A 24,378-nucleotide genomic window follows, 5' to 3' on the forward strand; every position below is an offset into this window, starting at 1 on the left:
CTTCCTGGGCCCCACCATAACCATTTGGGGTGGGTTAGCTCTTTCCCACAGGGTACTGCCCTGGGCAGAGTAGGATGTTTGTTGCCATCTTTAGCCTCCCTCTATCTGCCAGGTGATGGTCCTCTCCCTCTCTCTCAGTTGTGACAACCAAAACTGTCTCCAAATATTGCCAAATGGACCCCAGCTAAGAAGTACTGATGGAGAGGCGATTATGGCATTCATTTGTTCCAGGCACTGTTCTGAGTGTTTCAGAGGTATTCATTTATTTAATTCTCAAAACAGCATATTGAAGCAGCCCTAACTGTTATTATTCCTCATTATTCCCAAATGAGGTAAGCAAGACTCAGAGCTTAGGAATTTTTTTGAAGTTCCAAAGACCAGGATCTGGCCATGCAAGCCATGGCCCATGGCTTGGTTTGGTGTTTGTTTGTTTGTTTGTTTGTTTTTAAAACAAAAAGCTCTACTGCCTTTTCTTTGAAGGTAGGGGTCAAATGCAAACATAGGGTAAAGACAGGCTCTCTAGAGTCCTCAGGGGAGCTGAGTAGAGAGTGTTAGGTGGATGGGAGAGATCCCAGAAGCATCATGTCTGAGGAACTCGGACAGCAGGGGTCCTGTGTAGGAAACATGGACTCCAGAAAGGAAGATCGAAGATCGGGCTGAGGAAAGAAAATTAATTTGAGCTTGCATCAGGGGATCTAAGGAGGGTAAGAGAAGCCGTAATTCAGGGAAAGACTCCGGCTGGAAAGCTGAAGGGATGTGCAACACAATGAAGAGAAGAGACTTCTCTGCCAGCAAGGGGCTGGCGTGCAAAAGAAGTGTGAAAGAATTCAAGAACTGGAAATATTGAAACGCTTCTTTGAGGTCAGAAAACAAACTGAGGAACAACACTGTTGACCATTTTATCTGAACAACTGAGTAAATACCCATTCTATTAAGATCAGACAAAGTCCTTCCCTCCAGGCAAGCTGGGCGAGCCACTTAGGATGAAAAATCTAAGAACAGTTATTTCCACAGCATGAGGAGTTGTGTGCATAAAATTACAGTGCTAAGAGCATTTATTTAATCAATCCGCAAAATCTTCAAGAAACAGGAGTGTAGTGGGATGGAGCCCAAGTGTGGCTGGTAGTTACAGGAGCTCAGAGACTCCCCCATCACAGACATGCAAGTGTGTGCACAGAGATGATGCATGGCTTGTCCACACCAGGACAAGGAGCAGGCAAAGAAGATCTGAAGAGTCATTCTCAAGTCTGACCGTGTGTCCGAACCGGTGCACACATGCCGGTATCATGGAGATTCATGAGCATCCTGTAAAGTTTCCCATATCCTGCAAAGAAAGGGCTTCTCATTCATATTTGCATAGTCTCTATCTTCATACACACACACAGGCACACATATGCACACTCTCACACATGCGTAGAACTGGCTCCTTCACAGAGAGCTACAGGGAACAAGACTTCATTTAAACATTGCCCTCCAGCGTCATCTGGGCTGCAGCCCAAAGGCATGAAGGAAGCATGACAGGCAGTTAACAGCGAGGCTCTTCACCCTCCTCACTCCCACCCCTGGTTTGGATATGAAGGGAGATCTGGACTCGTTGCCTTAAACACCTGCTCTCTAGTGGAAAGAGAAAGGCTGAAGGATTTGATCAAATCCAATATTTCCCCCCAGCCTTTGGTTATTAAACTCAGATTGTAACTAACTACACTCACTTTGTATAGACTAACGCCCGAAATTGCCTGTGTTCCTAGTTGATGCCCCGGTACAGATAAACTGAGACAGAGCATTAATTCAAGAATTGATTTAACTTGTGCCATTTGAATATTTGACATCCTGTGATTTACAAAAGAATCAGCTTTCGTTCTTCGCTAAAATGTCTGTTTGCCACCACTTACAGGCAGAAGTAAGACAACGGAATTTACACATAGCAAATATCTGCTCTGGAGAGCGCTGCCCTGGATTGTCCAGTGACTCTAACACCCAGGCAAATCCAGGAGGGAGGGGCTGGCAGCAGGCAGGCTGGCTGACCTCCACAAAGAGGTTGCAAAAGCTCCCTGGAGTCCAGACTGAACTTCCCAGGGTGGCAAAGCAGCTGTCGCATTCCGACTCTCCCCCAGAAGTGTGCCAGTACTGCCGCTGACTTGTCCTCTGCTAGGGGAGGACTGAGCGGTAAGGAAGCAACATGGCCCCTCCCTGGGGAACACAGCTGGCCAGGCGTTCTAGCCACTGGGGTCTCCTCCAGATGTCTAGGAAGAGGACGTTTCCTGACAGCTCAGTCACCCTCCACCTTTTTGCCTCTCCCTCGCTTCTATCTTTTCTCTCCCCTTCCCTAATTTTTTCCACCTTACCACAAAAAGGGTGAAAAAGCAAATGAACATAACATCCCAAACTAACCCCCTCTTTCCTTATTTCTGACATGGTCTAATAATTCAAGGCCTCAAGTCTCTTTGCACAGGGACCCCTCCCCCCATTCCCAGATACTTCCGTCATCACCTGACACAATAGAGTTCTGTGGCTTTACCATCTCTGTCACAAGCAAGAAGACATATTTACATGGAGAAAGAAAAGAAAATGCAGAACACCTTAACGGCCGTTATTCCTTTATCCTGCCCTACTGAGAGCCCAGCAATATTACTCACTGCAGGTGGACAAGAGAGGTAACAGAACTAAGCTCCAGGTGCTTAACCTCCCTTGACCTCATCTAACCATCGCCTAACCTGCTTTGGCTAGAAGCCAAAGAACCAGGTGCCCTCCCTACCCATGTCACTCACAGGCAAAAAAAAGCAGATCTAAGAGTCCCAACTCAAGTCCTTTTGGCATCAAACCCCTGCTCCTGACTCCTCAGGATGTTCTCTCTGGGGAGCAGTCCCTTGTCGTCTTGCACTCTAGACCCCAGCTTTTAGATTCCAGGTTTGCCTTGCTGTCAAAGCTGTAGCAGTCCCAGCCTGCCAGCTCTGCGGACATGGAATAGAACTGTCCTTGGAAGGCACAGCCTGGCCCAGCGGAAGAGAGGCGCATCATCTCCCACTGTGAGGAGGCAGCCGGGATCCCAAAGGGGTTTTTACTGCACATTGAGTTTGGGGAGGGAAGGAAGCACATATCAGAAGTTTGAAAATCCCGCTCTCTGGGGTCCCAATGACAAATGAATCTTCATCTGTGACAAGAATTTGCTCTCAAGCCCTCAGGCTAGAAACACTGGCATTGGGAAGAGAGTAAGTAAGGCCAATATTCTGTGTATTCCCATATTATCTGAAGCACACTACCCTCTTTCAGGATCCTTCCCCCCCCCCAGTGCCCGCCCTCCGCGCAGCTCTGCTGGCCCACCCTCCGTCCTTCAGTGTACGCCACTGGAAAGACACCTTCCATTATGCCTTCTTCTCTACATATTTCTGCCCAAGTCTCAGTCCTGGTCCATCAGCTCTTGGAAGGATCATTATTAAGCCCAGCCACCCTGCCTCAACAGAACCACTATCATACACATTCCATAAAGGAAGCCACAAGGCTGCTTAGTTCTACTTAAAAAAAAAAAAAAAAGTCGTGGTCCCAAGGAAAACCGTCCCTCAAGACCCTCCTCACTTTCTACACCCACATAGCGAGATGCATAGCTACCAGGTGTGCTCCGGGCACATGTTCCAGAACCACACTTCACACACTGGCATTAAGGATGAACCTCAAGGATTCCAAATCTCTTAATATTCCAACTGGAGAAATTTCTGAGCCTGGTGGTTAAGTGGTTTTTTTTCTGGAAAAACGATCCAGAACGTTCATTTGAGGAACTGCTGATCAACTGGATGTGTGACTCAGAGGCAATGGTAGAAGTGAGGGGTGCCAAAGACAGAGTGGGGGTAGGTTTGGGGGGTGGAATTGCCCATATAGGCTATCTACTAAGCAGTGTGACTTGCTAGCAGAACACCCCCCCCCCCATTCTGTGGGCTCAGCCTTCTATTCAGAGAGAGAGCACTGCTTCAGGGGTTCCATCTCACTGCAGACATTAGGAGAGATTGGGTCCCAACGCCTATCACCCCAAGATAAGAACCAGTCTATTACTAGGTGCACTGGGTGTCGTTCATTCATAGCATTCTGAGCTGAGCTATTTAACTCCCCCGACCCATTGTCTCTGTTTAAGAGGTAGCTCAGGGGAAGCAGACCTAACTGCCATTATTTTCCCTTAATTACGTAGATCCGTTTCCTGCAGCCTGCCAAGGCCCATCCTCCTTGCAGAGCCATGGATCCATCGGGATCTTGTCCTTTAAAAAGCCATTTTGATGGCCGCCATGCCCTGGGTTCTTCAAGGTGCTGGTAACTGACTGTTTAGCTCCATAGATTCTCAAGTAGCCATTTGTGCTAATGATTCTGTAATTTCCAGCCACCACCTCTTTTTAGAAAGAGGAAGAGCTGGCCTTTGGATGTTTTCTCTGACCTATGCAATACTCTCCGGTGACTTCCTTCGGCCCTGCCACGACCGTTTCTTTGGTAAGACATTTTAGCATCTGTCATTAAGACCTGAGGCTGTTTTTATTTTCTCTTTAATGAATGTTTTAAAATTCTTTCTAATATCAAATTGGTTTTTTGTTCCCTAGCTCAAACTAGAATCCAAATTATCATCACACACACACACACACACACACACACACACACACACACACACCAGCAGCAGCATTATATATCAGCAACCAGTTCTCAATTCTATTTTTTTTTAATTTTTATTGTGTTTTATTTATTTAATTTGTCAGCAGAAAACTTGTATGAGGTTAGGTCCATCCTTCTGCCTTATAGATCCTAAGGACTGAACTCAACACATCACAGTGAGTACCTGGCCCCACTGAGCCCCCCCCCCCCCCCCGTTAGATCTCTAAGAAATTAACAATAGCATATTTCTTAACCTTGCTCTGTGGAGACAGAATTAGCTGTTTTTGCTTTTATTTAGCTGCTAACAGGATTTTTTTTTAAATTTCCTAATTATCTTTTCTGAATGTGAAAATAACAATCCTGTATTGTAGAAATTCTGTAAAATAAAGAAAATCACAAAGAGGTAAAGTGATAATTATCTGGTTCCTAGCCCTCTCTGTCTTAAATTTTCCTTTACATTTTTAAATTTTCTATTTCTCTGTATGTACCGTGGGGGCTCGTGCAGGTGGAGGTCAGAGAACAGTCCGCTAGAGTAAGTGCTCCCCTTCCACTGTGCAGGCCCTGGGGTTTGAACTCGGGTCACCCAGGTACAGGCCCTGGGGTTTGAACTCGGGTCACCAAGTTTGGCAGCCAATGCCTTTAACAATGGAGCTGCCTCACTAGCCCACCCCTTACAGCTTTCATGTGGACTGTTGACCTTGTCTTTGCAGGTTTTATGGCCTTCACCATTTCTGACTTTGTCCACCAGCCCACGAGTGTTGCTTTTCTTTTCCCGGTAAGCTCTTTGTTCACCTGAGTGGACACCACCGAGCATGTTGCTTTGCAGTGGCACGGTACTCCCCTAAACCAACTGCAGACACAGGCAAAGCAGAGGCACCAGCCCTGAGATTCGAAAGAGCTGAAGATGACATCCAGCCCTTGCTCCTCCTTGGCTACACAGCTTTCACAAACATGATTTCATGCCTCGGTTTCCTCATCAGTAAAATGGGAATAGTAGTTGATGTCCAGGATTCCTTGTAAATAAAAATGACATGCAGAGAAATAAATTTATAAGAAAGCCCTCAGTAAGCTGCAGAGCACACAGGAAAACACAAGTGAGTTCTACTGCTCTACCCAGTGTGTTTTGGTCTTCTCCTGTCAATTTATTCTTAGAAAAACCTTCCTTTCTGGCACTTTGTTTTTAGTCTTCTTTAGTTATTCATTATTTAGTTATTCTTATTTTATTCATAGTAGGCCAGTTCATAGTGAATTTGCCCAAGGTTTACTTCAACCTTCAAATCCTCAATTTATGTGTCCCTATTTTTGGCTATCTTCTGCATTTTTCTGCACTAGGAACCAGACCTCCAAATATTATAAAATAAAAAAAAAATCACCTTGCAGTCATGTTTCATTTTTCCAGGTATAATCTGATGAAACCTTCAGAAAGTCAACACTAGATTAGATCTGGAAGCCTGTGGAATCTAGCGGCAACTACAGACTCCATCTATGAGGCATGTGAGCCTCACCCTTCCATCACCCAAACTGGATCAGATTAGAGTGGTACCAAATGAGGAGCAGAGGTGGCCATGGCACTTAGGACTCATGGAAGACTCACTCTCAACAAGGTCTGCTCAAAGTGAAATAAGCAGAATTGCAGATTAGCCAGAATGATAGAGAATTCAGTATTGCAGAAAAAGTGAGGGTATCATCCTTGGCAGCCTGGCAGCCTGAATCCTCAGGTCTTGCTCTCATCCTCTGCTTTCTGAATGTGCAATGAGAAGGGATGATGGTGATGGTGGCTACGAACGTTAGAAGCCCAAAGGGGACAGCAAGAGCCTGAGTAACACAGTGCTGGGAACACAGCACACTTTACCCTCTGCTCATCTCCATGACAGTTACAGCATTTCTAGAAGACTGCCCTGGGCGTGTCCTCTGGCTGACGAGCACACGGGAAGAAAGAAGTCTGCAAACACCCAAACAAACCCTGATTGTTGTTAAAGTCCATGGTGCATCCTTCCCTCTTTCCACTGTCCTCATTATGTAGAGCTAAGCACACACTATGTCCTTCCTAAGTCTGTGACTGCAAGTCACCCGGAAACATTTACTGAGAAGCTGTAGAGAGAAGAGCGTAAGTGGGTGTCTCCTGCCTGACTCTGGACCCTGAGCCTGGCTCTGCCACTTATGCTAAGCAGGCTTCTAACTTCTTGGTGTCCAGGTAGCCTTATCTGTAAGGTGCAGATTCGAGACTCATTTCACAGTCCTCCTGGAGTGATTGGAAGGTTTACATTAGGTGATTCCTAAAGCCCCCACATCATACCAGCAACACTGGTCGATGTACACGGTGCCAGCCAGCACTGTGTAAGGTACACACAGGGACCCAGGCTGGATGCTGTTCCTGCCCTTCAGAAGTTGACATGTATGGGATGCAGACACAACACAGTACTTACACACCTGAATGGGGGCTGAGGAACACAGAGGGCATGGCCATTCAGCTGGGCCGTGGGGGTGGGCCAGAAAGTCCCAGAAGGCAGATCATGAAGATGGATTAGGCACAAGCCACAGGAGGTGAGATGGGAGGACACCTCACACAGAGCGACAAGCCTAGGAGGTGAGGCTGCCTTTCAGACTGTCCTCGGCTTCTGTCACCATTTCCATTTCCGCCCTTCTTGGATCATGTAAAGATGAAAGATAAGCCTGGGAAAAAAGTTCCATACATAAAGCTGGAACGATTAGTCTTGCTCTCCTTTCTGACAAGCATTTATCTAGTTTTCTAGATAAATACTGTGAAAGAGAACCTGGGAAGTAGACACCGAGCAAAGATTAAGAAGCCCGGGTCACAATGCCTGGGTGCCGTTACTCTGTGTTCAGAATGTCAGTTTCTTCAACTCTGTTGTCTGTCTTCCCCATTAAATGTGTTCTGTTCTCTTGTCCACTGGGAGTGGATGTGCCAAGTGGGAGGCCCCAGGATGCATCGAAAACCCAGAGCAGGACACAGTTCTTAATAATGATACTGCATGTATAGATATTGAGCCTGCGGGTTGAAAGGATTTTTACACAGTTCTCATTTGATCTACAATACAATTCTGTGCCCTAAAGATGCCATTTTACAGACACAGAAACAAGTTCTGTGAGGTTGCAAAGCTTTCCAGAGTCACACAGATCTGCCTGGTGGGACCCAATGGGACCTGGTCTCAATAATATATTTACACTTGTGGCAGAACCCGACATGGAAGTGATATCCCTGGCTGTCATTCTCTGGTTCTAATGTTAATCTCCACTCACAGTTTAACATGGGCTTCAGAATAAAAGATACCCATGAAAATGGAAGTCCTTTAATATGTCCATGATTGAAGGAGCAGGGAGAAGGAGACAACTCCATCCTGGGGAGACCGAAGTCTTCAAGTTCAGAGTAGAGTACATTTACAGAATGGAAAGGGACTGAAAACAGTCTGCCCAGCCCTGTCTATATATGAAAGAAGAAGGCGCTGACTGACCACATCATGAACGTCTCACTTTCATCCTTATCAAATTATGTGAAGGTCCAGAAACTGGCTATTTTGTAGGAATTCTTATTCTCATTTTAAAAACAACTTTGCCTTTTGCCAAGAGCAAGGCCCAAAGAGAGAAATTCTAAAAGACATTTGCTTCAGCTGGAGTGTCAAAGTCTACCACATGAGTGGGTGAGGAGATAGCTCAGCTGCGTGCTTACCTCTCAGGTGCAGGGACCTGAGTTCAAATTCCTAGCAACCATAGAAATCCTGTAATCACACTCCAACTAGGGGAGGAAACAGGAGGACCCTAGAGCTTGCTGGGTCCAGCTAAGTCAATGAACTCCAAGGTTAGGGACAGATCCTGCCTTAAAAATAAAGTGGAGAGTGATTATGACATTCTGACCTCCCTGGGCATGTGCACACATGAATACACACACACACACACACACACACACACACACACACACACACACACATAACACACACCAGAGTCTATCATGTTAATGAGTTCCTCTACCTGCCACATAATCCTGTATCATTACACAGCAGAAGCTCCCTGTAATTTAAGTACCAGGGGTTAGTTAAACTCGGAAGACATAATTTGGAAATCTGGCTTCAGCTTACAGATGGGTATCATCTAACTCTTTAATCCCCACTCTGTTTGTCTAAGACACCAAAATAATAACACTGGTCTTAGAACAAGGATGAAATGAGATTAGCCAGGTCAACAGAACTTATAATGTCATGGGCACACCACGAATATCTCTGGCCAACTCAAGACCCCATCTCCATCCATAGGGAGCTGTCTCAAGAGAAGACATGGAAAGTCCTTGTGTGTGACTGTCATATTTGGGCAGACAGCTATCATTTGTAGCATTTTCAATCCACCATTCCTCTATAAACACCCTACCATTCCTGGTTGCCTAATTCCAGAACCTTCTCAGTCCTTTCCTCTAATGTCTGTCTCAGTCACATCAATGCAAGCTTCATTACCAGAATCACATAGATTCTTTGCTATGGTCACTGAAGGATCATTTGTGAATCTCAGTGCCAGCCTTCATCCTAAAATCAAAGAATCTCTGTAAACAGGTACCCAATAAAAAGGAGAGGTTGTCAATGATCCTATAGGTTCCAGGAACCCCAGGGTTGGAAAAGGTGACAGTGTCGGGGGACAGTATGGAAACCCCTTGAAGAAGTGTGTTCCCAGAGCCATCTAAAAAGAGTGAGACAAACAGAAGAATCTGGGGACAAGCAGCCTAGCAGAGCTTATTTCCACTGAGGAAGACCGAGCAAGGCTTCGTGGTGGATACTCCCTGTGAGGTGGACCTGGAGGAAGGATTTAAAGACCACCGTTAAAGAGAGCTGTCATGTCTGTTGAATGTGTGTGGACTACATCCCAGTGAAGTGGGGTGCTAGGGGGTGTTTTATTCCTTCAGCCTAAGCTGTATCTAAGCATGATTTTGTCCACTCAGCTTCAGCTGATCCCCCCACCAAAGCAGCTTAAACAGCAAAGAAACAACACATAACAGGTGTAGGAGTGATACCTTAATCATTCGTGCCATTTCTACCAACACTTTCCAAGTGCTGGCCGTGCACAAATATCCCTGTCCTGAGTACCGAGGACACAAAGTGACAACGGGCATCCTTGTCATCATGGGGGTGGGGCAGGATGACAAACTCAGAAACAAACCTAATTTCACTTTTCCAAGTCGGTTCTAGCTGTTCCTGTCTTTAAACGCCCAAAAGGTCCACACAATCCAAAGGATCTCACAGATGTGTGCTTGCACTGCCCAGGGTGGAGTCTTTCTGAATCCCGTCTTGAAAAAAGCCAGGATCTAGACTAGAGCAAAATCTTCAGAGGACTGACATTTTCTCCGTCCCCCGGGAAGTTGCAAACAATCCTGGGGTCTGCAATAAGGTGACAGGAGCCACAAACCATGTGCCATCCACTCTGGCCCCTACAGAACTCACAGAAGGAGACCTGAACCCCATGGTAGCCAATTCCAGGGCTAGGGCTGCAGTGCCTTCAAGTTCAGAATGCTCTGCCTATCAAAGACCACCCAGCAGGTGTTTTGAAACTCAGACTCTGACTGTCTTTTCCCTAAAGATTCAGTGCCCGCTGAATGCCACTAGAATCCCAGTCTTTCCTCTCTCATCCCCAATGGCTATTAGCAGATGTCCAAAAGAGAACAATGGTTTGTCTTTGAAAAGAAAACAGACCCATAAATCTGGATTCTGCTCTTGCCACTGTACATTTAGGTTCACATTTATTTTAAAACAGGGAAGGGAGGAAGCCAAAAAGGAAGGATGCGAGAAAACTATTAGCCCAGCCAGCTTAATAATCGGTGATTAAAGTTACAGACAGAGAAGGGCGACGTCTTAATGCCTCCTACCCTCTGCCTTCCATCCGTGCCTTTAATATCCCACTTCAGGCACAGGGAGGAAGGGCAACGGGGCCTAGTGAATTCCAACTGCTCCAGAATAATTGCACCATTCAGGGCCCTCACCAGTCAATCAGGGGCTGCTTATCCAGCCCCATTTATTAATAGTTTTCCTGCATTTACAATGGTACAAAGGAGTAAAATGAGGCTTTCTCTCTGAAACAAGAAATGGGGCATCCTCAATACCAGCTAAGTGGAGCAGAGGGTACCGTGCCGGCAGAGGCTAAGGCTGCTCGTCCTACTTCACAGCCACACCTGTCCCAGGGTGTCAGGGAAAGCATTTGCCTTGTGTTTCCTAACTTTAAATACCAGGCCTGTGTCAGTGTTGGGAGAGCTCAGTCATGGAGTCAATGGAGCGCTGAGCTCAATTCAACCAAGGTTTCACCCTCTGTGTGCATTCTATACATTAAATCGCTTCAGATCCCAGGCTCAGGGACTCTCTCCCGGTCATGTAACAGGGTCTCACCGTACAATCAGAATGCTCGATTGTGTCATGATGACAGATAATGCTTGCTTTGTCAGTCATCAAATATGGCCTCTCACATCGCCTAGTCATAGTGCACACCTGTAATCCAGCACCTAGGAGGCAGGCATATCACAAGTTTGAGGCTAGCCTAAGCTACACATTGAGTTTGAGACCATCCTGGGCTACACAGTGAGACTTCATATAAAATAAAATAAAATGGCAACACATTAGACTCCCCTATGAGACTTTTAAAAATGGCCACTGCTTGAATTCTTCCTGAGATGTGTGTGTGTGTGTGTGTGTGTGTGTGTGTGTGTGTGTGTGTGTGTTTATGTATGTGTGTGCATGCACGTGTGCTCTTAGGTGCATATGGAGGTGAAAGGACAATTCCAGATATCATTCCTCATACATGGTTCATCCTGTTTTTCAAGGCAGGATCTTTCAATGGCTTTGACCAAACAGGCTAGGCTAGCTGGGCGGTGAGCCTCAGGACTCCCCTGTCTGTGTCTCCCCAGTGCTGGGATGACAAGCACATGTTGCCACATCCAGCTTTGTTTTTAATTACTTGAGTTCTGGCGCTGGAACTCAGGTTCTCACACTTTAGTGGCTAAGCCATCTCCCCAGCCCCTTCCTAAGAGTTTTGATTTGATTCCTTTTTAGTCGTATAGCTTTTAAAATTTGTTTTTATTTAAGCTCTGCTGCTGAACCGAGGTTAAGGAGAGCTGCATTCCACTATCACCTCTGTGACTGAGTAAGAAGACTAAAGCCCAAAGTCAAAGCTTTGCATACAGTCATGAAGCTAAGAGCACCACAGATACTAACGTGAGCTTCTGACCCCTGAGACCACCGCTTCCGTCATCTCCTGTGTGATGGAAACTGAACCTTACAAATATTCCTAACTTACAAAGGGAGCCCTGAGTTCTGACGATGTGTGCTGCAGTGAGTGCCCATCACTGGCTAACTCAAGGGACACCCATTCCAAGGTGACTGGTGGAAAAGAACCGCCCAGACCATGAAGCACACAAATAAGGTTCAGCGGACAGACCCATGGCTTTTCCTCCTGTTGCTAACCTTGGGACCACTTTTATGTTTTAAAATGGTAACTGGTTGTGAGGACAGAAGCTAAAACAAACTCGGGGTGACTATCAGGGTGTGTTATCCTCCAAAAAAGCATGCGTGCACACAAACAAACACAAACCATATGCATCACTGTATATGAATTTCATCATTCAATGTATTTCACATTTGATGCGTTTGGTGATTTGGGCCACTGTTTGGAGTAGGTAAGCACTGAATGAGCAGCAAACGCACATAAGTATGTGGAGTAGGGGTTGGGGGGGGTGAATGTATTCTGATCTCTATCTAAACCAGATTCTATATGTGTGAGCAGACCATAGCATCAGAAAGTGGGAACCTTACTTTAGAAAGTCTGGTTGCTTCCACAGAGGAGAACGAGCTGTGGGAGAAGGACTGAACATGCCGTGTAAACCACAGGAATGGTTCTCACTATTTTGTTAACAATATAATGCTTTTAAACAACATTATTTCACTAAGTCCCACACAACTCAAAAGAAACAAGACTTAATTGCCGGAGATAATACAACCAGTTAAAGTCATGAGCAAGTCTACATCAAGACAGATGAGAGCTTGAAACTTGATGTTTCCTTCTGGAAAAAAAAAATGGATTATGAATTTGCAGCCCTGGTGAACCAGTGAACAGAGACCCGGGGAGAACATGGACCGGGGGACAGGGCCAGTGGAAAGGAATCACACACACACACACACACACACACACACACACACACACACACACACTGTCCTCATCACTCTGTCCTTGGCGATTCCCTCTCCCTTAAACACCCATCCCCGAGGAAGAACATGCCCATCACTTCTCTCTCCTCCCAGGTCTGCCACTCTGCAGGCTCAGCCTAGACTCCACTCTGCTCCACTCTCCCCTGCCCAGGCGGCTTCATTGCTCTGCTTCTATTGCTCTGTCCCTCCAGTCACCTCAGAATGCACGCACTTCAGTCAGGCCATTTATCCACCCCTACAGCTTCATTCCTGCAGTACTCTTTACATACAGTGGACCCTCTAAAGGTCTCCAAGCTGAAAGCTAGTCTTGGTGGCAACTACTTGTTAATCTGAGCCACTCAGGAGGTTAAAGGGGAAAGGTCATGAGTTCATTTAATGGGTGGGGGAGACAGGGGATTACGTCAGTGCTAAAGTGCTTACCTAGCATACACAAGATCCTAGGTTCAATCCCCAATACTGCAAATATAAAAATAAAAATCTCCAGACCGAGCTTAATAACAAGCTTTTCCTAATAAAATGAATATACTTCACCAAGTATAAGATATGGTGAGAGTTTTCAAAGGTGGAAGAATGGGGAACACAAACAGATGGAAAATAATTTAGGGAACAATCCATTCAAATTCATCTTCCTTTAAACACCCATGCTGCAGCTTAACCAAGGGGTGATCAGGATGTCTCTCATAGTTCCTACCCCCAGGCATCGAACAAACTAAAAATTTCTACAGAATCAGGCCACTCCAATAAGGCAACTAAAATGTGTTGTGAGGTGCCTAGGAATAATGGGCTCCTCTGTTCTCACTGCCCTTCTGTGCCGGTACAGAAAGCAGCTAGTAGATGAATGGTGTGGCACTCTACCTCACTACTCGAGAAACGCATGGGGCCGGGCCGGTCCTTCATTCCAAGTAGTCTGGCCTGGGCTGGGATCCAACTCTCTCCTTGGACACAAATCAGCTAACAGCTGTCCCTTTCTTTGTAATGGCCATCAATAAAGTTAGTTGCAATCCAGTGGTCTAAAATGAAAACTCCATCATTTGCTCATTCTAGAGGCAAGTCTAACAATTCGGGTGAGGAGGCATTAACTGTAGACTCACCAAAGCAGAAATTAGAAAGCCTGAGCCCCCACTCTACCTCGGTCACTTGTGATCAGAGATCCGTAGCTGGAGAAGCAGCACACTCCTGTGTTGGTCTTCAGGGATGCAAGACAAGGAGGATGAATATCTACACCAGTGGTCCTACCCCACGCATCCTCCTCAAACAACCTTTCCCTCCTTGCCTCCAAAACTCCTGTTTATCCTTCAAGAAAGAATTCAACAACTATCAACCCCTCTGTGAATCCCTCTGCACCTCATCCCATCCCACTCTTGCCTTTAAAGGTCTTAGGCAATTGATGGTTTCCTCGTGCTGTGTCCTTCTAGACCTCCAGGATATAGGTTATCTGCTACGGGAGTATGCAGAGACAATTCTTTTTCATAGCTTGATTAGTATTGGTTTTTACCAAGTGTTTATTGAATAACTGAATAAGAACAAAAATCATAAAGATAAATTAAATTAAAAGTCAACAGTAGTGTGAGTGAGAAGAGACAAATGGATGTTAATAAAAAATTAAGAAGCAGAATAAAATGAGAAGAAAGAATTATCAGAAAGCATACATGATGAAAGATGAGACAAAAAGGTATAAATGGGTAGAAGAATTATAAACAAAAAGATATAAGAAACATATAGTTGTAAACTTAAACATATAGTCGTTTTCTTACTAAATAAAAAAAAAGATGCTGTACGGCCACAAAATGGATATAGAGAAATTCAATATTAACCATGATGGCGTTGAGATGTACAAATGGTGTGGACCTGAGCCTGTCATACAAGAACTCTATAGACTCAGAATATCAGGTCTCTCCCACAGACCTATCAAATCAGAATGTGCATTTTAATAGCATCCTCCCCCACCGTGACTTGTATATGCAATAGCGTTTGAGAGGTAATGATGTGGACATCTGAAATCCACAGACAGTCACCACCTCTCACTGCAATCCATGGTGTATTGCAGGAAGCCTCGGCAATAAGGAACTCCATAACCTTGGGACAATCACACCCCCAGATCCCAGCTTCTTCATCTATGAAATAAGAGGGACAGAGTAGGTGACTACTAAGCCTCAAGTTCTTGATTACATCTCATAGCATACCCTCACCCCATTTAATACCACCAAACAAAAAATAACAAATAGCGTCGTTGACTGATAGTGTGTGTCCTCTCCTGCTCCCTCTCCTAGTGATTTCCAGGTCTTTGTCACATGCTTGTCTCTGCAATGAGTACCAATGATTCCAAGATGAATACACATCTCCCCCTGCCCCTGAGGAGCTGGTGAACTTCTCAGAAAAGGAACGAGGGCACAGAAATAAGAGAAGGAAAAAGGTGCCTTCTGAACCTCAAATGCAGGCTAGTAAGACACAGAAAGAGCAAACAATCACGGTGCTTGGGGCAGCTATGGAAATTGCTACAAGGAGACAACATAAACATTAGGTTTCTTCCCTGACAACCTCAGCTGACAGGTCCAGGAAGTGACAATATGGAAATAAGTTACTAGAACACAGAGCAAAGAAGAAAGGCCCCTGAAGACACACCTCTCTGTCCATCCACCCAGTAGATGGGGGTAACAATCACAGGCAGACAGCTAGCATTGCATCGACTTGCATCTAGACCTCGGAAACCCACCTCCTCTGAGTTCTGGGTGCTCCCTCTACTGACTGCACTCTGTTCTTCCCATCATCAGCCTCCTGGAAGATAATGCCAATTCAACCACTAATCTTCTCTCCATGGAGCTTTCTTCTATGGTTCCAATGAGGAGAGGCACTTTAATAAATGTCAACAATTCATTACACCCGCAACTCTTGTGATCTATATTTGTTTACAGAGGAACAGCACTGTAGTACTCAGTTATGGGCAGGGTCACGGAGATTGAAAATGGAGTTCACTGAAAGGAAGTAATTCTTAAGGAGAATGCAAAATAGCAAGGAGAAAGGAGATCTTAACTTCTGTAGCCTCTACTCTTGACTCCCATCAAGACACCAGAGATGAGTTGGAGGTCATTTCCTATCTTCACTGTTAGAGAGAGAGGCCCATCATTTGGAACACCTGCTTCCAGCCTATACCACAGTCAGCTCAGCCCTGGATTCCTTCTCTTCCCTGGTTCTAGATGTTCGTTTGAGGCTGTTGTTTCTTGACATGCAACTTCCTTTCCCCCTGCTTCCTTCTGTGTTTCAAGTCCACAAGCAGTAACAAAATTTTTGCAGTAGCTTTGTCAATACTGGTGAAGATGTTACCTTCATTTGATTCTTGAAGAAGAAATTAGAGGAAAGAAATCCCGCCCCTGGATTCATCATAGCCATGCAGGAGATGGCAAACCACTTCAAAGGTGATGATGTGTCCCAGCATCCACTCTGTCCTGCTCCTCCCCACCAAACAGCAGCCATGCACTTCTCTATCCCTGCATCAGCTAACCTCTGTCCATGCGTTTCTCTCAAAGGTGACCATTGCCCCTCCCCATACAGGACTGGATGGGGTTGAAGGTTTGAGAAAATGGCCAAAGCTCTAAAGCCATCTTCCCGAACATGAAACAGAAGCAATGATAAGGTCCCTTGCTGTTCACCCTCCCTCCAGAAGAAGTCGCTCTTCTGAACCTGTCTTTTTCAAAAACAGTACCTGGTATGCAAAGTAGTGACTAAAGGAATTCTCTCTTCCTCCTCCCCTCCCCTGTCATTTTCTCTCCTTACTTATTCTCCCTGCCTACATCCACCCCTGACAAAGATCACACACAACCAGTAGCAAAGCAAGAATCTGCAGATGGGCAGGCTTCCTAGAGCTGGAACCAAGAGGAGAGATAAATTAGACAATTCAGTGGCATGCCCTGCTTCTTTCCCTGCACACCGGCATCTGCCACAACGTCCCTTTCCCTGGCGCATCATACACCATCATACCTGAAACACAGAACCACACGTGGTTCTCCTCCAGTTAGAGCCGCATCCTTAACCATGCATCCCTAGAACTCATTATTTCCTATTAATGTCTCCTTAGTTACCAATCTCAGGCTCTTTGATTGCAATGCACTTTGTCCTTCCTCCCACCAGTGGTCCCACTAACTTCCCACATCACCCCCACCACAGGGGTGATGGCAAAAGGCCAGAACAAAGGAAAACCCATTTAGCTCTTCATGATGGGCAGGGAAGAGAGGGCCAGAACAATGGCCCCAGGAAGACCCAGAATGCCACTGAGTCACAGCATCATGGGCACTGCTCACAAAGATGGGACACACAGCTTCCTCACCAGAGTCCCCAAAATGGCTTTGAGTTCCATGTAGCCTCAGGCCACCTGTGGCAGGACTTCCTTGACCCCTAATAAGTCTTTTCCACTGGATCACTTCTCATTTCTGTCTAACTTTCTAGACCCCTTTGCCTTCTCTTCCTCAGTACTCTGCTCTTTTAACCTCTTCTCCTTTGCCTGGTCTCTGGGCCAACTAATGACAGCTTGAACTTGACTTAATCCTATTAGCATGCATGATGAATGAATTGACTGAGACCCTGCCCAAAGCCCCCTATTGATCTTATCACCAAGGAACATTCCCAAGTCCCACTCAGTTGCAGAGCACTGTCACAGGCAACCAGGATGCAAAAGAAGCCACGGGCCCTACAGATGCCCACCTCTCTTTGTCCCATCAGCACGTATGAACTCTCCGCACATTGAGCTGACATCCTCATCCATCCTTCTGTTCTATCTTGAAGTAAAATTAAGAGTTCTTCCTCCCAACTGAAGGGTGATATGGAGACAGGGAACCAGCTCAGGTGTCTCTAAGGTGAGCACACACCAGATAACCTCAGCTATTTGTAGACATGGTGAGAACAGGATTCAAATTGGGATCCCACCCTCTCACTCTCATTACACCATGGTTACAGACTGGCATTTCAGCAGTGAAAGCTCAAAGAATGAGGCCTAGGGGAGAGGAACAGTAAATTTGGATGGCATCCTCATCCATCCTTTCTGGACAATAAAGAACTATCGCCTACTGTCATTTGGAGTGACTGGGAAGGACCTTCCATTACCTCCCCTACAACTCTTTAGTATTTTTAGATTGTTTTAAAGGATGATTATTTTTTAAGTGACTTTGAGGGGGGTGGTATTTGGAGAAGGACTATTGAATGCTCATGGTTCAGCTCCATGTTTTTGAAGACCTTTTCCCAACCTCATTCCTGCCTGAGAATATCTTTAGAGTTTGGAGGGTATGTGGTCAGTGTAGAAAGGCACTGAGCAGCCAGACCCCCATCTTGGCCCTCAAGCCAGGGATGATCTGATTTTCTCAAGAGTTGTCTTGGCTGCCTGAGTGGCCAGCAGAAAGGCTGTTAGCTAAGTCGTTTCCATTTCTCTTCCTATTTCTCTTTTCAAATGCTGCCCAACAGATTGGGCATAGTTCACATATTGTTACATTTCTAGGCATTATATATGCTATATATATTTCACATATATAACAATCTCAAATATTGCTAAAATGAATGAGAGGATAAAAATTAAAATATCAATTCTTTTTTTAGGGTACAGGATGAACACATGCAAGCAGCACATCTCTTTGTTTAACACAAAGACTCACGTGTCGGATTCTGCACCCCTTCCACATGCACGGCGCTTTAGAACTCTGCAAGATAGCCATTTTGCCAGAGTGTGGAAGTAACAGTTTGCTTGGAGGATGTGTGGGTATAAATAGATGTGTGGACAGAAGGAGAAATTTACAGCTCAAAAATAATAGCTCACGGGGAAAAGATACAATGAAAAGCAGAATATTGACAGAATCCCTTCTTTTCAAGCTTAAGGTTGAAGTCTTCAACCTGCAGAATCCAGGTGTTCTAAGACCAGCCAGTCCCCCTCTACACCTGCCCCTCTGCAATAGGCCTCCTGGGATCCATGGGCCCAGTGTCAACCCTCTCTTTAGACACCAAGTAGGTTCCAGGGCACTAGCCACAGTAATCCCAACCATTATTTTTATTTACTTATTATTTGTTTATTTATTTATTCATTTATTTTTACAGTGCATGGAAAGGAAAAGACAGGAGACATGGAGAGAGAAATGGAGATGGCAAGAAAAAAAAAAAAACTCAGCTTGGAGAAAAATCTCTAGATGCCCACCAAGATCTAACACTAGCTCTGGGTGAATAGGATGCTGTTTAAGTGAGGGAGGCATACAGGTCCTGGCTGGCTGTGTCTGCATATAGCATACACCCCTTACGCCCTCCAACATCTTGTGTGCCTGCATACACCCACCCCCAACCACCTTCCCGGAAAAAAAACAAAAACAAAAACAACAAACCTGTTTGATGACAGGGCAAAGACACAACCCAGAGACTCCCTTCTTTGTCACAGAAACCTTTACCTTTCCCCCCAATCAGCATGATTTTGATATCATGCTATTTTTTTTTCTTCCAGATAAAAACACCGTCTGGGAGACTGGAAAAGACAGATAAAAATGAGGAATCCCTACCCCAGGTGAGAAAAAAAAAAAAGAATAAAATAGAATGTGCCCTACCTTGGTTTGTAGAAGCCAAACCTCTAGGCGGACAGATTAAGGGAGAGAGCATGTTGGGAATATCCAGGGTCCTCTTCTCGCTTGCATATCCACATAAGAAAGACGGAGAATAAAGGAACGGAAGAGATTTAAAATCCAATGTAGCGTAAATTTGGTTTGAATCTTGTGTCTTGAAGAGATGCAAATTCAAAGAAAAAAATTAATGCAAAAGGGAATCTCAGGGTGTGGAAAGCAGCTCACAATGCAGAATCCAGAGTCATTATTCCATGTGCATGTGAGGTTAGTGGCCCGAATATATACATTTAAGGAGTCTTCTGGCAATTACGGTTTTCTGGTTTTTTTGTTTTATTTTTGGAGCTTTAGCAGAGGAGTCTCTGTGTGGAGAGGCTGGGGGCCGGCTCCGTCCATCCGTGGAGCATGGTCATTCCCAAAGCGTCCCCTTCCTAAGGGGAAAAAAAGAGGAGGTCAGGGTTTGATTCGAGTGTCCCCCGGAGGGTGAGCAAAATGCATGCCGGAAAAATATATATGTATATATCAAGTCGTTATAAGAAAGGGGGGGAGGAAACCCTGCATTTCCCACAGAGTGCACGCGAGAGGAATTGAAAACAGCTGGCACCAATCTATAAATAATTCAGAAAAGGTCTGCCTATACCATTCCTGGGACAGGCATGGATGAGAGGTGGGAAAAGCCAACCTGAATGGAAGAGAGGGAAAGGGGGAAATGGGAAGCAAGGAGGAAGGCAGGGAGAGGAGGATCCGCAAGGCAGTTCACACTCACACGCGCGCGCGCGCACAAGCACAGCATCCCCACTTAACTCGCCAGCGAGTGCGGCCCCCAGCCCCATCTGCAGTGCTGCTGACATGTCTGACTCGCTCTCCTCCTCTCCTCCGGCAGCAGAGCCTCCTCCCACCCCGGGCTCGTGCTCAATGGGCTCTGATTGTGCACCGGCCGCACACTGGGCATTTCTTGGAAGGGGCACACTGACACGCGCGCACACACACGCCCCCGACGCGCACGCGCCCCCGCGCGTACTCACACTCACCCCCGCGCACACTCACGCCGCCGCCGCGCTGATGTGCAGCGCACCGGGCTGCACCTGCAGCCAGTGGATTGGACTGGAGGGTCGCAGCGCGTGGCTCCTGCCGCGAGCACTGCTGCCTAGCCTCCGCGCTAGAAGGGATTAACCCCCTCAGAAAGATCAAAGGCAGCCCTACCCCCTCCCCAAAAATATCCTTTTGTTTAAAAAAAAAAAAAAAAAAAAGCCCTATCCAAAATACCAAGTGCCCGGTGCTACTGGGTCGGAAAGCTGTACCCAACACCAGGTTGGTTGATGGTGCCAAGGTTTCGACCCTTTTTCTGCCTGATTTCCCCAAACCCCCAAAATTTAGACTCCAAAGCGAGCATTTACGTACCGGCTCTGAGCGCCTCCGCGATGGCAGTGTCCGGAGAGGGGTGGCGGGTGTCGAGGGTCTGAGGGGTTCCCTTTCCTGCAAGGCAGGATAGATGGATCAGTCTCCAGGGTTGGGAAGTTCACTACGACTCTTTGCAGAGCAGAAGAAAATGCATTTGGAAGCCAGCACCGCTGGATGCCGGGTTCGGAGAGGCAGCCTGACCCGAGGAGCGCTTCTCCATAGAGCCAAGCCCCGAGATTTCCTAGAGGTGAAGGAGCCCAAGGAAGTGGTGCTGGAAAGGGGGTGGGGGAGGACCTTCCTTTCTCAAAAAAAAAAAAAGGGGGGGGTGGAGAGGCAGGAGAGCCCAGATTCCAGTTGGTGATGATGGGAGCCGGGGGAGGGGAAGCGGGCGGGGGCAAGTCAAGCGTTCGGCAGCAGGAGAGGAAAAGCAGGGGAGGAGGGGGAGAGTAAGAAAAATGGGTATTAATCACCGGCGACGCTAGGAGGGCGGGGACATCAAAGGTCTTGGTCTTGATTTGGGTCTCACACCCAGGAACGTGCCACACAGGCGCGCGCTCGAGCGCGCGCACAAGCACACACACACACACACACACACACACACACACACACACACACACACACACCCCCTACCTCTCACACTCGGGCTCAGGAGGAGAAATCTAAGAGGCAGGGTGTGTGTGCACGCGCGTCCTCTTGCTCTCCACCCCCCACCCCTCCCCACCCCCAAACCCCCTCCATCACCCCCTCACTCCTACTGCTAAGACTCTTGGCTGAGGCTGCTTCTCACGTCATGAGCTGGGGGAAGTGGGGTAGCAAGGGGGTGGGAAAAGCTTAACCCGAGGCCGTGGCGCCTCCTTCTGGCCGCAGCGAGGAATGGCAGCGATGTAGGGCGGCTTAGGGGTGAGGGGACGAGACAGTGGCCCCCGTGGACCTCCAGGCAGAGCTGCGCAAAACAGCTCAAAGGCCGCGCCGCAGACTGACACTGAAAACCCCCCTCCACGGTGGTTCCACTCAGCAGCCTTTGCTGGGTACCTGCGTTCTGGGCGCTGGGCACAACTTGAGGGCTGAATTCTTGCCTTCAGGGAGCTTAAGGTCTGTCTTCAGTGCAGGAAGATAAAGCAATAGGGAACCAGGTAAATGTGATTAACGGCTGAATTGTACAGCATAGTGTGTGTGTGTGTGTGTGTGTGTGTGTGTGTGTGTGTGTGTGTGTGTGTGATTTTTCTGGCTGCTAGGGAAGACTTGAGGACTTTGGGGTTCTTTTTTGAAGCATATGGCATTTTTAAAAGATCTTGAGAAAAGATGATAGACAAATGTTCCCCATACATGATTGTCTTACAGGACCGACAAATGCAGTTTCTCCAAAAAGGAAAACAGCATCCATTCTTAAGTTGCTGTATGTGTTCAGGAGTACTTGTGACCACTTGTAGTGTTATTTGTTTTTCAATATTAATGTCCTTGTAGATAACATCCTTGTTATCCTCACCCATTGTGTCTTCAGTGGTCCAGAATATTACGGCAGTGTTGAACTTCTACAGTAGGGAAACGCGGGCTCCTCTGTCACAGCCCTGGGAGGGGGTGACCTGAACACGGGAAGCTGCTGTGTGAGGAGCAGCCAGGGACCTCTGGTCTACGAGGGAGGGTGTGCTGGCCTATAGACCTAAGGCTGCTGCTTCTCAACAGCCATGCGACCCTGCTCCCTGGACGTCGGCAGGCTGTTCTCAGAATCTCTCGTTTTTAAGACACACAGATGAAAACACAAATGTCATATGTTCACAAGCAGATTACTCTCCCTGTGGCAGTTTTGATTATCTCCGCAGAGTGAGGTTGGTCCGTCTACCCCTTTGGGAAGTTGTAGAATTCTGCAATTGCTCCAGCGGCCCGACCCAACCTCTCTCTGTGCACCCTTCAGAAGCACTCTGCCCTGGGGCTTCCAGAAATGGTCATTTCCCTCAGCATGGGATCCACGCCCACTTAAGCACTTCTTGAGGGCTGACTGTCACTCTGCTTTTCTAAATTTCATCTTCTTTTGCTTTTCACCTCATAGGCCACCTTCCCTTCCCACCCCTCTTCCTAAAACGGTGTCTTGCTCTACTTTACTTTCTCTCCTCTTTGCCCAAACCCAACATTTTCATTTTAGCCCGTCCACTGCTGCTGGCGGAGGGCAAATCCCAAGCACGCACACCCTCTGCCCCCGACGCAGCCCACTCTGTCCTTTGGAAGTCTAACTCAAGGTCTTCCTGGTCTGGGCATACTGTTTAGTGATCCAAGCCTGAACTGATTTCTGTAACAATTTGAGAGATTTGTGAGTGAGAGGGGGCATTTGCTTAACATCACACTCTGATTCTACCTGCCATGTGTGGAAATGCAAAACACAGGTGACTCCACTGGTTATCACGGTGACTGAGAGATACCTCTTGCATGTACCATCCCAGTATGTAACATATTCATAATACCACGCTGGGTGAAGAACTGGCCAGCCAGAAGGAAAAATAATAGCTCCGTAGCTGTTTGTGTTGAGCCATACAACACTATTGGCAATTCATTCATGACACTCTCAATCACATGAAGTAACCATTACAGACCTATAGTAAATAGGCAATTTCACAAGGCTTACCTGAGAGTTATATTCTTTGGTATATTTCCTGTCTTCTCAATTAGTTGCTTAATTTCTTTTTCTTTTTTTAAATTAATAGTTCTGAGAATTTCTTACTGTACTTTATAACGTTCCCAGCCCTCCCTGTTGCTTGGCTGCCTAATGTGTGTGCTTAGTAATTATTAGGGTTTTTCTGAGGTCACTTTTCTGCGCAGGTTTTTTGGTTTTGGTTTTGGTTTTGGTTTTGATGATAGGACTAAGTCATCCTAGAAACCACAAAGCTTACGGAGTGAAAAGTGCTAGGCCCTTCTCCAAAGCGTCCCATCACTGGGCCCAAGGGTTAGCTCCCTCTCATTCTCAGACTTCCTGGCATCCACTCTGTGTTTCTTTCCTTTCCTTTTGGAACTGGGTTGAACCCAGGGCTCTGCACTTGCCAAGCAAATGTTCCACCACTAAGCTATACCCCGAGCCGTGTTCCTACTTTTATTTTGAGACAATCTCACTGAGTCACCCAGGCTGCCCTTGAACTCCACAGGTAACCCAGAAAACCTTGAACTTGTTATCATTCTACCTCTGCCTCCTGAGGAACTGGAATTACACACCTGCGCCATCCAGCCAGGTTTCTCCCATTCATATTTGGGTTTCTCACAAAAGTCCACGAACGTCTCCAAAGAACTACCTTCAGGACCACCCAGGCTCATGAATTTGTAATGCTATGTCTCTGCTTTGCAAGGAAGACATTTGCTTATTCCTATTCAGTCTGCACAGGAAGCAATATTCTAGGAGAAAATGGTGGATTGCACTTTGAAACGTTGTTTATTGAGGAAAATCTCTTGCCTCAGGCTGCTAAGGACATAGTTGAAAGTATTCTGCCAGCTGGCTGGACTCAAAGAGAGGGTCCCGGAAATACTGCAAACACTTGTCCTTAACCCAATGGGCAGACATAAAGCCCATACCTTGCAGGACTATATATACACACACACCCATA

General features: G+C 46.5%; 1 protein-coding gene across 1 annotated transcript in view; it reads right to left on the reverse strand.

Moving 5' to 3' along the window:
- Grin2b (glutamate ionotropic receptor NMDA type subunit 2B) overlaps nucleotides 1–24,378 on the reverse strand; it is a 668,532-nt gene that overhangs the window by 421,358 nt on the left and 222,796 nt on the right. The window contains exons 14-15 of the mRNA XM_076568099.1: nucleotides 20,795–20,869; nucleotides 19,382–19,824 (exon numbers count right to left, since the gene is read on the reverse strand). The gene's annotated coding sequence lies outside the window, so the exon portion shown is untranslated. The remainder of the gene's footprint in view (nucleotides 1–19,381; nucleotides 19,825–20,794; nucleotides 20,870–24,378) is intronic.

Source organism: Peromyscus maniculatus, chromosome 3 (genome assembly GCF_049852395.1).
Source record: "Peromyscus maniculatus bairdii isolate BWxNUB_F1_BW_parent chromosome 3, HU_Pman_BW_mat_3.1, whole genome shotgun sequence".
Lineage (NCBI taxonomy): Eukaryota > Metazoa > Chordata > Mammalia > Rodentia > Cricetidae > Peromyscus > Peromyscus maniculatus.